The 15,000-nt window shown below is 41.7% G+C and overlaps 1 protein-coding gene across 1 annotated transcript in view; it reads right to left on the bottom strand.

Moving 5' to 3' along the window:
* The window catches only part of LOC311242884 (uncharacterized protein), a gene marked incomplete at both ends in the record, with an annotated part of 157,494 nt that overhangs the window by 128,618 nt on the left and 13,876 nt on the right, over positions 1-15,000 (bottom strand). The window lies entirely within an intron of this gene.

Raw genomic sequence — 15,000 nt, 5'->3', positions numbered from 1 at the left:
TTTACTTTATACAGGCCCGGCGGTGCTGTCTGATGCTTTGAGTGTATGTGTATCAGCATTTTTCTATCGTCATGTAAATTCTAGCAAGTCCCTCACCCAAGTGTGCAAACTTGTGATTTTGCAAATCATCATCATCGTCATCGTCAACCTTTATTTATTCTCGAAATTACAATTGAGGTCACCCTTATTTTCAATGTAGTCGAGACTTTACAGACACTTCAATGGTGTCTCAGGCATTCTGTAGTCGACATGTGTCAACAAATGTACATGCCTGTTTGAATTTATATTGTGCCGTTGTTACTGTAAAAATGTAATGATTGTGATATGATGTTGTTAATGAGACGATGAGCTGTATGTGTGTGTCACTGGAATTTCCCCGCGAGGGATTAATAAAAGATATCCTCAATGCACACATTTCTACAATATAACAAGAATAAATATGAATAACTATCTACATAGTACTCTCAGTCCAGAGTGCACCACAGCAACTAGTATAACAAAAATGAACATAGGCATCAAATTAGCACACAAATTGACAAAATAAACAATTGCATAAACTTCAGACATAAGAATAGATATAAAAGACAATAAAAGTAGTGCAATGTATAACATCTCTGTGTTTTTCCTTGAGCACTTTCCTTCACAGCTTTATGAGAGACAGGGGACATTTTACTTTATGAAGGGAGGGCTGCAGTGGCCTCTCTTCATGTCCATTGTTTTTTAGTGTACTGTACGTGACCATAATGCTCTCTGTCACCTTGTTATTTTATACAGGCTCCATAAAAATATACACAGCCCTATACATCTGGTGTTCAAGTGGTGATGTCAAGCTGCACGGGAAACTTGATATCATCTAGGGATTATTATTATTATTTATTTTTTAAACTGTCTTGGACAACTCAAAACATTATTAGTAAGCCACAGTTCCCTGTTGCACAAATTGTGAGACAAATTTATATGTATATTTTTGTATTTTTGTACGTTTGATTTTACAAAACAGGGGAAGTTCTCGATAAGCCTCTAGGCTTCTAACTTCTCCTTCACAATATGGTTATAACTTATTATGTATTGTTTTTACTTTTGTTTAACTGTGTTAATAAATAAATACAAATACAAAAATACAAGATAAGATAAGATATTCCTTTATTGATCCACTTGGGGGAATGTGGGCGTCATAGCAGCATGGGGGAGGGGAGGTGCAGGTATGGGCAGGGTAATAGTAGAAAGACATAAATATAGGCAATCAAATTTTTGATCTGAATATAAAAATACGAGAAAAATAAACAGTGTAAACTGTTGGTGCAGATGAGGGTCTGTGTGCCCTATCGGTTATAGTATACGTTACAATAAATATAGGCAATACAGCATTTGAATCTGAATATATACTATGAGTAAGAGTACAAGTAAATAATATACACATGGTACCCGTATCAGAGTTGGATAGTAATATCCTGGGCAGACCCATGTTATCCCCTGGTGAAAAAAGCCCACATGAATGGCTCTCTTCCTAGACACGCTGAATGCCAGACAGCGAATGAGAAAATCGTTCTTCCCAACTTCACAGTTAATGTTTCGAAAGGAGACAATTAATACTACTACTACTACTACTACTACTCCTACTACTACTACTACTACTACTACTACTACTACTACTACTACTACTACTACTCCTCCTCCTCCTCCTCCTACTACTACTACTCCTACTACTACTACTACTACTACTACTACTACTACTACTCCTACTCCTACTACTACTACTACTACTACTACTACTACTACTACTACTACTCCTCCTCCTCCTCCTACTACTACTCCTACTACTACTACTACTACTACTACTACTACTACTACTACTACTACTACTACTACTACTACTACTACTCCTCCTCCTCCTCCTCCTCCTCCTCCTACTACTACTACTACTACTACTACTACTACTACTACTACTACTACTACTACTACTACTAGCCTACCCACTACTACTACTACTACTACTACTACTCCTACTACTACTACTACTACTACTACTACTACTACTACTACTACTACTACTACTACTACTACTACTACGACCTCTACTACTACTACTACTACTACTACTACTACTAGCCTACCCACTACTACTACTACTACTACTACTACTACTACTACTACTACTACTACTACTACTACTACTACTACTACTACTACGACCTCTACTACTACTACGACCTCTACTACTACTACTACTACCACTAATAATAATAACATGCTTTATTTATTTATTTATTTATTTATTTATTTATTTATTTATTTATTATTATAATGACTGGGGTCATTAAAGACCCCAGTCACCCGAACAACTGCCTCTTTGAACTGCTGCGGTCAGGCAAGCGATACCGGAGTCTCAAGGCGAGCACAGAAAGACTCAGAAGAAGCTTCTATCCCCAGGCCATCAGGCTGCTCAACGAACAATGAACACTAGACTAGACAACAACAACCATCAAACGCACATAGCACACACATCCACACGCACTCACTTTAAACAAACACACTGTAGCACCCACTCCCCACACTTTATAGCACACACTCACTTTAAACAAACACACTGTAGCACCCACTCCCCACACTTTATATTTATTGATGAAGGATTGCACTACAACTCGTACACCTTACTGTAAATTGTACCTAAATTGTACCTCATCCCAATTCTGCTTTGCACTATATAGTATTGTACATTAGTACACTGCATAGTATTGTATATTATATGGTAACTCAGTTACGTTGCATCGAACATTGTACATATGTCTATACTGAACACTGTGACCTCATTTTCTACTTCTAATTTACATGCTATACTATGTTATTTGATACTATCTTGTCTAGCACAGTCTCTGGAGCGTAACAGTAAGAAGCATTTTGTATGAAAGTATTCTGTACTTCTGTATGACAACTATTAAAGAAACTTGAAAACTTGAAACTATAGCACCTTGCAGAATTGCAGCCCAAAGTGCTTTACCAGTAATGTAGACATAATTTACATAATAGACATAGGCATAAAATGAGCAGAGAATTGACCAAATAAAAGCAATGCATAAAGTGCAGACATAAAATAAGTATAAAATAGACAAAAAAATTGACAACATGCATTCATACGTTATCACAATTGGCCTGTGCTATACGTCCTCAATCGATCGATAATAAGCTATGAATTAACACATTGTTAATACTGTATCCATTAGCTGTATGCTCGATGTCACTTCGAGAGTCACAAAATGTAATCAAATCCTACGAATTCAGTTCCCTCGGACAGTGCAACTGTGTTTGATAACTTGCCTATTTGATAACTTGCCTGAAATTGGAGCTTGCTGTGAATGTGTTATCTGTATTTTATTGTGTTGTTCTTTTTTTATGTTGAAACTTTCTGCTGCCTTGCTTGGCCAGATCGCTCTTGAAAAAGAGATTTTAATCTCAATGATGCTTAGCTGGTTAAATAAAGGATTTGATTGATTGATTGAAAGACAAGCATAGACTTGGTGAGAAATGTTATCTTGCTTGAGCGAACACACTATCCTGTGTATACTGAGTTCACTACTGTGTCAAGCCCTCACTTACCCGCTAGACTCTGAGGTGTTGGGAGTCTTACTTCTCTCAGGCTTGTCAGAGAACTTGAAATGTGTCAACGCCTTGCTAAATAATGTTCTCTTCCCATTGTGAGAGACAGACCAGTTATTTGAACTGCCCTTTTGTGAGGTGGGTCAGACCTGGGTTATTTGAACCCTTATTTTCTCCTAGGTCGTGAGGTGCTATTTTAACTAGGGATGTTCGATATTGGCTTTTTTACCGATATCCGATATACCGACATTGTCCAACTCTTAATTTCCTATACCGATATCAACCGATACCGATATATGTAGGGTGTCCCCCCCCCCAAAAAACACAACATTATGCATACTTTTCACAATAAATAAAATAAGAATTTGTTCTTACTTGCTTGCCAGGGTAAATAAGGGTTAAATAAATGTAAAAAATAAATATTATAATTTTATTTTTTTTCAATTTTTTTTTAACCGATACCGATAATCTTTTGATTCAATTCACCTGTCGTTTGATCACATTCACCTGCCGTTTGCCTTCCAAGATGTCTGCGGAGATGACGCTATATAATACTATGAATCGGGTTCCCATTTCAATGCTGCACCCTTCAGGAGAGCGGTTTGAGGTGGAGATCACACTGTGCTAATGCGTGGTACAGATCACACTGTGCTAATGCGTGGTACAGATCACACTGTGCTAATGCGTGGTACAGATCACACTGTGCTGATGCGTGGTACAGATCACACTGTGCTAATGCGTGGTACAGATCACACTGTGCTAATGCGTGGTACAGATCACACTGTGCTAATGCGTGGCACAGATCACACTGTGCTAATGCGTGGTACAGATCACACTGTGCTAATGCGTGGTACAGATCACACTGTGCTAATGCGTGGCACAGATCACACTGTGCTAATGCGTGGCACAGATCACACTGTGCTAATGCATGGCACAGATCACACTGTGCTAATGCGTGGCACAGATCACACTGTGCTAATGCGTGGCACAGATCACACTGTGCTAATGCGTGGCACAGATCACACTGTGCTAATGCATGGCACAGATGCAGATATACGCGGATAATTCAACAAGCTCCTCTCCGGTCTGTCTGCACTTCAGCAATTTGTCATTTCCACTTTCTACTCCATGTGAGAGGAGCTATTCGGAGGCAGACCATGTTCAAGTTTCCCCTTCAACATAGAGGACTTTTTCCCAGAGCAGACTCAACAACGATGCTCAACTGATCTCATAGTCAGCAGATGTCTTAGGGTGGGAGAATGATGAGACATGTGCCTGTGTGTGTGTACGTGCGTGTGTGTGTGTGCACGTGTGTGTGTGCGTGTGTGTGTGTGTGTGTATGTGTACGTGCGTGTGTGTGTGCACGTGTATGTGTACGTGCGTGTGTGGTGTGTGTGTGTGCGTGTGTGTGCGTGTGTGTGTGTGCGCGTGCGTGTGCGTGCGTGTGTGTCTCCCTTCCGGTATGAGTCAATGCGATAATGATATCCTAGGGACTGCAGATGCAACCCCGGTCAAATCAAGTTTATTTGTATAACCGGTTATTGCAGTTATATGACTCAGTGGGCTGATAGAGCCCCGTGACAATGGAACAACAAACTCTGACCCTCGAAGAACATTTAAGCAAAAACTCCCACAATACCTTACTAGGAAAATCCCTGTATGCAACACTGTGCGACTGTGTTTTACCGTAAGCTTCCCATCACACTGTATTGCCGGAATTTGTCCATCGCACTGTATTACCGGAATATGTCCATCGCACTGTATTACCGGAATATTTCCATCATACTGTAATACCTGAAAATGTCCATCACATTGTATTGCTGGAATTCTTCCATCACACTGTATTTCCGGAATTTTCTGGATAGGAAAACATGGGCAGGGAAAGCTCTCTCCATCCGTCAACAACCAGTGCCAAGGTACCCTTGAGCAAGGCACTTGACTTCCCACTGCTGCAGTGGAGTTGTTTAGTGGCCGACAGCAGAAGACTGTGGTTGTGCTAAGCAGCTCCCCTCCCGGGGATCAACGTGTCTAACTGCTACACTGCCTACTTGCTCATATGCGTATACTCAAGAGTTAATTGCAATTGCAATGCACTCCTCATCGGGATCCCTAGTAAAAGCATTAAAAAACTGCAAACCATCCAGAATGTCGCTGCTAGGATCCAGATGAGGGTGCGCAAATATGATCACATCACCCCCACCCTCAGATCCCTTCACTGGCTCCCTGTGGAACACAGGATTGAGTACAATGTGTCCCTCCTCACTCACCAGTGCGTACACGGTGGTGCCCCTGCCTATCTCAAGGAACTCCTCACCCCCCCAGTCCTCCTCACGTTCCCTCCGCTCCGGCACAGCCTACCTCCTCAAAGCCCCCAGGACTAAGCTGCACACCATGGGCGATCGCACCTTCTGCTCCGCCGCACCCAGACTATGGAATGCTCTCCCCATCCACCTGAGAGCACCACAATCCGTCGAGGCTTTTAAAAGGGGCCTAAAAACATTTCTTTTTAACAAGGCTTTTGCCTGAATTTATCTTTTACTTTTATTTTTACTTCTATTCATTTTATTATTATTTTTATTTTATTTTACTCTTATGTTCTTCCATTTCACTGGTTGTTAGTCTTTTTAATTGTTTTTATTCATTTTAATTGTTTTATTCATTTAACTTTTTGTCTATATCTCCTGTAGCACTCTGAGATTCTCGCGAATTTAAAGTGCGGTACAAATTGAATCTATTATTATTATTATTATATTGTTTACAATGTCTATTTTTATTTGTACTTTTCTACTGTACTATACTTTTATGACCTGTATCATGTCGTCTACTATCACCATGTACCTGTGCCTCCCCCCCCCCCCCTCCCCCATGCTGATATGATGTACCTGAATTTCCCCAAGGGGATCAATAAAGTAATGTCTTATCTTATCATAATAGTGTGTATTCAGTCAGCTGTCCCTGGATCAGTTCAACAAAAAGAAAGATTCTCGATGAATACTCAGATCTCTCTTTATCTACGGCACATCGGGAAGACAGACAGAACTGATCCTAGCTCAGCTCAAGGGCCCTCAAGGGTTTCAAGGGCCTTATGATGCTTCAAACGGGGAAATATTAGGTTTTCATTCGATAGCAGCAAAATATGAACGTATGAAGAAAGGCTGTAGGATGTAAATCCCTCTAAAGCGGGCGACCAAAGCCTGTCTGAATCGCTCGGCGCTGAAATGTGATAACAGGGGATGTGGTCTTAAGTAAGCGACGGTGTCCCTCTACACTTTAATCACCGCCAATGTAATGAAAAACCCCACTTCCGTCTCCGACAAGCGGCAAAGTAATCCTGTCCTCGAGTTCACATTTCTCTCTCAACTGCAAAAAAACACTGGACCGATGTTGAATAGAGTTCCCGTCAGAAAGGCAGCTCTGATTCTAAAGAAATGCAGGAAGGGACAGGTCACGATTGAGGCCTTTGCATGGAATGTTTGTTTCGTCTTCCAACATGGCTGTCTCTAACCTTTGGTAACGTTGAAACTCCTTGCAAGGCCTTTTGTTCACCCCCTAACCCAGGGGTCGGCAACCTGCGGCCTCGAGGCCGCATGCAGCTCTTTAGCCAATCAGCTGCGGCTCCCGGGCAAAAAATAAAATAAAAAATTAAACTTTTTTAATTTTTTTTATTATTTTGGAGAACGATGTCATACTGTGACACTGAAATGAAAAAATATTTCATCAACTAAGATATTTAGTCAACAAAAGGCTTACCTGTATGCCTGATATGTGGTGCGAAATTTTCGAACAAGGAAAATTTACTTTTTATTTGATAGATTTTCCACAAATAAGGGAATGACTCTAATAGAGCTGCATAGTTCAGGGTTTTATTTAAAAGTAGGTCTACAGATGCCAGTGTTTCTTCTCCTTTTCTGTGTTTTATTTCAAAGTAGGTCTACACATGGTAGTCTTTTTTCAAATTGGACTACTTTTTATTTGATAAATGTTCCACAAATAAGGGAAGGACTCAAATATACCTGAATAGTTCAGGGTTTTATTTCAAAGTCGGTCTACAGACACCAGTGTTTTGTCTCCTCTTCTGTGTTTTATTAAAAAATAGGTCTACACAGCCAGTATTTTTTCTCCTCTTCATAAGAGTTTGAGGTTTTCCTTTGTTATAACAGGTAAAAACAGCAATTAAAAAGTCAAACATTTTCTTTTTGTTGCTTTATAATCCCATTAATGCAACAAACTGTGTGCTATAAGTATAAAGTATAATAAATCGCAAATTACTTTGGGTATGCAATTGTCAGGCGTTTTATGCTAAATGTGGGGTATGCTTGGGGATATATAAAACGTTATACACTGTTATCTTCATTTTAAGGGTAAATAGGTTGTGCGGCTCCCTGAGCATTTTATTTTGTGGGACGGGGGAAAAGTGGCTCTTTTGATAGTAAAGGTTGCTGACCCCTGCCCTAACCCATCCACCCCCCCATATGGCGGCACAGTGGTGTAGTGGTTAACACTGTCGCCTCACAGCTAGAAGGTCCTGGGTTCGATTCCCGCTTGGGGACCAGGTTGCCGTGTTGCCAGTTACCCAGGTCTCTCCCAGGCCTTTCTGTGTGGAGTTTGCATGTTCTCCCCCCGTGCTCGCAAGGGGTTCCCCTCCAGATAAGATAAACGCAATGGAAAAACATGCAGAACAGATCGCTAACGCTGCCGCGTCCCTGACAAAGACGGACAGGAGCACTTGGATTGGTCCCCGGGTGCGGCCCACGCTGCAGCCTTTGTCTGCTCCTGGCTGCCCTTTGGGGGGGGAAGGACGACGGGATGGGAAAAGTGCAGAGAACATTTCATCAGCGACTCAGTGCATGTGTGTGTGTGTTCCTGTGGGTCGCCCATCGCATGTGTGTGTGTTAAAGGGAAAAAAAATAAATCTGCATGACAAATAAAGACTCTCATCCTTTTCCTCTCCCCTCAGTAGGTAAATCATTGGGGGAAAAAACGTCTGAATCCTCCCCACTGACATCACAGTGAAGAATGTCGACGTGGCTCTGTCCCCGAACGTCAAGAACGACCAGCTGGTCCCCGACGACCAGCTGGACTTATCTGCTCATATCGCTTCAACAACCAGAACCTGTAGATTAATCCTGAGCAACGTACTCAACACAAGTCATGTCCCGCCTCCACTACTGCGATCAACAGTCACGCCTCGCCTCCACTACTGCGATCAACAGTCACGCCTCGCCTCCACTACTGCGATCAACAGTCACGCCTCGCCTCCACTACTGCGATCAACAGTCACGCCTCGCCTCCACTACTGCGATCAACAGTCACGCCTCGCCTCCACTACTGCGATCAACAGTCACGCCTCGCCTCGACTACTGCGATCAACAGTCACGCCTCGCCTCCACTACTGGGATCAACAGTCACGCCTCGCCTCGACTACTGCGATCAACAGTCATGTATCGCCTCGACTACTGCAATCAACAGTCATGTATCGCCTCGACTACTGCAATCAACAGTCATGTATCGCCTCGACTACTGCAATCAACAGTCATGTCTCGCCTCGACTACTGCGATCAACAGTCATGTATCGCCTCGACTACTGCAATCAACAGTCATCATGTCTTGCCTCGACTACTGCGATCAACAGTCATGTATCGCCTCGACTACTGCAATCAACAGTCATGTATCACCTCGACTACTGCGATCAACAGTCATGTATCGCCTCGACTACTGCAATCAACAGTCATGTATCGCCTCGACTACTGCAATCAACAGTCATGTATCGCCTCGACTACTGCGATCAACAGTCATCATGTATCGCCTCGACTACTGCGATCAACAGTCATCATGTATCGCCTCGACTACTGCGATCAACAGTCATCATGTATCGCCTCGACTACTGCGATCAACAGTCATGTATCGCCTCGACTACTGCAATCAACAGTCATGTATCGCCTCGACTACTGCGATCAACAGTCACGCCTCGCCTCGACTACTGCAATCAACAGTCACGCCTCGCCTTGACTACTGCAATCAACAGTCACGCCTCGCCTTGACTACTGCAATCAACAGTCATGTATCGCCTCGACACACACACAGTAAATATCCTAACCCAACCCCCTCCAATGTACAGTCATTTACCTAGTATGGTTTTGTCAATAGTCCAATGTACAATTTTGTTTGTTTGTACAGTGTCCCCCCCCCCCCCCCCCTCAATGTACAGTTTTGCTTGTTTATACAGTGTGCCCCCCCCCCCCCCCCAACCACCTCCAATGTAGATTACCCAGTATGGTTGTCAATATCCCAGTGTACCCAACCCCCCCTACCCAACCTCCTCCAATGTACAGTTTCTACGTCAAATGTATATACTCCCTTTTCCTGACTCCTTCTGTATCACAAACAGTACTGTATTTGCAAATCTGGTATGTCATAAATGTATAGATGTAGCAGTACTGACTATCTGTATGTCATGTATGTCATATATGTCCTGATGAATTGAAAATGGGGGACCCTGATGTAAACAAGACGAAAGTCTTTCTCTGGTCTGCATCCCCTTAACAATTGTGTGTATTGAGCTGTACTGTATTGTACCCATTCTGCAATCTGTTAATAAAGTTTTCAATCAATCAATCAAACTACTGCAATCAACAGTCACGCCTCGCCTCGACCACTGCAATCAACAGTCATGTCTCGCCTCGACTACTGCACTGTACTGCTAGCTGGTTTAGCGGCTTTCCACCAAGGCACGTCAACTCATACAGAATGCAGCGGCCTGCCTGATCTCCAACCTACCAAAGTCAGCACACAAAGTCACCCCAATTCTCAAGGGTTCTTGACCTGGCATTCCGTGCAATGGTCTCTAACGACACGCCCTCAATACCCCTACACTCTTATTCTGGCTACTGGGGGGGGGGGGGGGGGTCATCGAAACAAAGCAGGCTATTCTCTGTTCAGCTGAAACACATCTAATGTTCCACTATGTCCGGCAGCGTGGCTAGTACATGAGTAGAGCTCTGGACTCATGATCGGAAGATCAAAGGTTCGAGGCCCGGTCAAGGCTGCTGTCGGAAAGTGGTGTTGGTGTCCAGGAGTGGTGAAGGAGGCAATTTCCACCCTACATTGTAAAGCACTTTGAGTGTCTAGAAAAGCGCTATATAAATGCAATTAATTATTATTATTATTATTATTATTATTATTATTATTATTATTATTATTATTATTATTATTATTATTATTATTATTATTATTATTATTATTATTATTACCATCGACTGAAAACACACTTCTTCAGTCAATATCTGAATTCAAAAAAATAAAATAACCTTCTTATCTGCACTCAAGCTCCGCACTTCTAGACAAACAATTATACCACTTAGCCGCCGTAGCCGCCAGAGGTATACCCCTCTGTCACACTGTTGTACGCAAGTCGCTTTGGATAAAAACGTCGGCTAAATGACTAAATATAAATGCAAATGACAGGCAGATAACAGCCACTATTCTTAGAATAATATCCTCAAGGGGTATCGTCACACTCATACGCAGAGCTGCCTCTACTCCTCCACGTCACAGCCTGCAAAACAGCTCTGCCTCAAGTGTCTCTTATATCTGTATCGGCAAACTAATTATTTTGAAAGAAATAACTTTGCAGTAACTTTGAATTGCATGTCGCTGCTGGCGGGACAAAACCTCATAACTAAATTTTTTTATTTTATTTTTTTATATAAATCAACTCCGTAGATCATCCTCCATATGTGTGTGTGGGTTTTACACAGTTTAAACAATGGGAAAGCATTAAACCGATCATCTGTCTAAACCTCCTAACTCTATTCACCCTCACATCTGTGTTCGTTTTTTTCATCTGCTGAAAAGTTGGGTTTTTTGGAGTTATGAGGTTTTGTCCCGACAGCAGCGATGTACAGAGTATCACAAACAACCACATAATATTTATTTATTAATAATTATTATTAAGCTTGTCTGAACATTTATGAGTAATGCAGTGATGTAGTTATCAGAAAAGTAAACGGATCATATTTTCTGCATAAAGGAAACAATAACTTTACAGATGCGTGCATCATATTTTATGCAGTTGCCATTATGGTCTGAAAAGATACTAAACAATAAAACGTTTAGAATATGGTTAATTAGTTAATTAATTCCCAGATGATCAAAGATTATCTTACAGATTGATAAAGGGACAGATTTGTTTTCACGCATGGCTGGGTGTTATTTATAATAATGATAATAATAATAATAAACTTCATTTGTATAGCACCTTTCATAGAATAATCACACCCCTCACTGCTTCACAGCAGGGATGTAGACTAAATTGCCGTAATAATAGACGTATAAAATTTGCAGATAAATTATATTAAAACCTCCCGGAAATGTTGTAATAGATTTCTGTCATTAGAATATATGAAAACAATATATATTTCTCTCTCTCACACACACACACACACACACACACACACACACACACACACACACACACACACACACACACACACACACACACACACACACACACACACACACACACGCACACACACACGCACACGCACACGCACACGCACACACACATTTGAAATGTTTATTTATGTCCACATGAACAGAAGTACAAGGAGGCCTCATACAAAGGACATAAACAATGCGAGTGCAATCAGAAAATTATGAAGAACAGTCAGGTACAAGGTGCATGGACGGCAGAATCATGGGAAAAGGTAACAACGCCTCCTCCAAATTGAGCGGCTTCCTATAATAGCTGATACTGAGCAGTATCTGGCTAACTGCTTGGCCTTCCTTTTGGGGAGACCGGCTATTTGTAGGCCCCTCGCAACCAACTTGTGCACATGCCCTAGGCTGCCAAAGATAAAAACTAGGAGTTTACATCTGTAGCCTAGCTGTGAGATGGTCTGCTGTAGCTGTTGGTATTTCAGCATTTTGGTTAGGAAGGCTTCTTCTAAGCTGTAGTCAAAAGTACAGCCAACCTCAAGAATGGACACCTCCCTAAGGGGTTAATTTACCACAAATACATCAGGGGTGTTAGCTGTAATACTAGAGAACATGGAATCATCATTGCACAGGTTGAACATGCTTGGCTTCACAGTAGAATGTTTAAACAGCGTGATGGAGGACCTAAAAATAAGAGAGATATCTTTCGCTATCAAATCTACTATTCTGTCATGCCTACTTATGTAGAGGCCCCTGTATACATGGCAACCATTTAAGATGTGGGACATGGTTTCAGCTATTTGGTTATTGTCATTATGAATACAGTAAGGAGCATGACTGCCACACACACACACAGACACACACAGACACACACACACACACACACACACACACACACACACACACACACACACACACACACACACACACACACACACACACACACACACACTCTCTCTCATCTCACTCTTTCTCTCTCCCTCTGTCTACCTCTGGCTATCTCTTTCTTTCTGCCATAATGTTGATCCTTATTGACAGCTGAACATATGGCATCTCCTCAGCCGATCTCTCTCACTCTCTCTCTCTTTCTCTCTCTCTCTATCTCTCTCCATCTCTTTCTTTCTCTCTCTACATATGTCTCTTTCTTTCTTCCTCTCTCTCTACCTATCTCTCTCTCTCTCTCTTTCTCTATAATGTTAATTTGTATTGACAGCTGAACATGTGTGTCTTAACAACATATTAATGAACACAAGACCAATTAGGAGGTTAGGAGTGATCAGAGAGCAACAGTTACTTCTTTCTTTCTTTCTTTCTTTCTTTCTTTCTTTCTTTCTTTCTTTCTTTCTTTCTTTCTTTCTTTCTTTCTTTCTTTCTTTCTTTCTTTCTTTCTTTCTTTCTTTCTTTCTTTCTTTCTTTCTTTCTTTCTTTCTTTCAGAGGTGATATTTATTTACAAAAAAGTGACACAAGCGAAATAACAAAACAAAATTACACTATACCTACAATAGAAAATGAGTTCCACAATAACTCACAATAATACACAGAACTAACTAAACACTTGTGTACCTGGTAGCTTCACATCAGGCTTCACACAGGTGCCACACATCATTAATGAACACTTCCTACACAGGTGCCACACGGCATTAATGAACTCTTCCTACACAGGTGCCACACATCATTAATGAACACTTCCTACACAGGTGCCACACGGCATTAATGAACTCTTCCTACACAGGTGCCACACATCATTAATTAACACTTCCTACACAGGTGCCACACATCATTAATTAACACTTCCTACACAGGTGCCACACGTCATTAATTAACACTTCCTACACAGGTGCTACACATAATTAATTAACACTTCCTACACAGGTGCCACACATCATTAATTAACTCTTCCTACACAGGTGCTACACATCATTAATTAACACTTCCTACACAGGTGCTACACATCATTAATTAACACTTCCTACACAGGTGCCACACATCATTAATTAACTCTTCCTACACAGGTGCCACACGTCATTAATTAACACTTCCTACACAGGTGCTACACATCATTAATTAACACTTCCTACACAGGTGCCACACATCATTAATTAACTCTTCCTACACAGGTGCCACACGTCATTAATTAACACTTCCTACACAGGTGCTACACATCATTAATTAACACTTCCTACACAGGTGCCACACATCATTAATTAACTCTTCCTACACAGGTGCCACACATCATTAATTAACACTTCCTACACAGGTGCCGCACGTCATTAACTAACACTTCCTACACAGGTGCCACACATCATTAATTAACACTTCCTACACAGGTGCCACACATCATTAATTAACCTACCCAGCTAATAGCAACACCAATAACAACCACAACCCTGATAATATAATAAATATATGCATGAATGTATGTATGATAATATGAATGAATGTAGCACTCCCAGGTGTGCACCTTTGGTTTGTGCTACTGACGGTAAAGTAAATTAATGATGGGGGGGTGGTTTTGACATTCTCAGTACAATAACAGAAGGGAATGGTGAATGTTTGGTGTGTGTGTGTGTGTGTGTGTGTGTGTGTGTGTGTGTGTGTGTGTGTGTGTGTGTGTGTGTGTGTATGCGCGCTGCTCGCAGTCCGTGACGGAACCACTCCGTCACACTTTCTCTCTCTCTTTCTATGTGTGTGTGTGTGTGTACTGTATGTGTGTGTGCATGCATGCGTGCGTATGTGTGTGTGTGTGTATGTGACTGTGCATGTGTGTATGTAATTGTACATGTATGTGATTATGTCTGTCTGTGTGTGTGTGTGTGTGTCTCTCTCTCTCACGCATGTGTCTGTGTGTGTGTGTGTGTGTGTGTGTGTGTGTGTGTGTGTGTGTGTGTGTGTGTGTGTGTGTGTGTGTGTGTGTGTGTGTGTGGTGTGTGTGTGTGTGTGTGTGTGTGTGTGTGTATGCACGCTGCTCG

Source organism: Notolepis coatsorum, assembly GCF_963971535.1.
Source record: "Notolepis coatsorum genome assembly, chromosome: 16".
Classification (NCBI taxonomy): domain Eukaryota; kingdom Metazoa; phylum Chordata; class Actinopteri; order Aulopiformes; family Paralepididae; genus Notolepis; species Notolepis coatsorum.
This window is presented reverse-complemented; position numbering and strand designations above follow the sequence as displayed.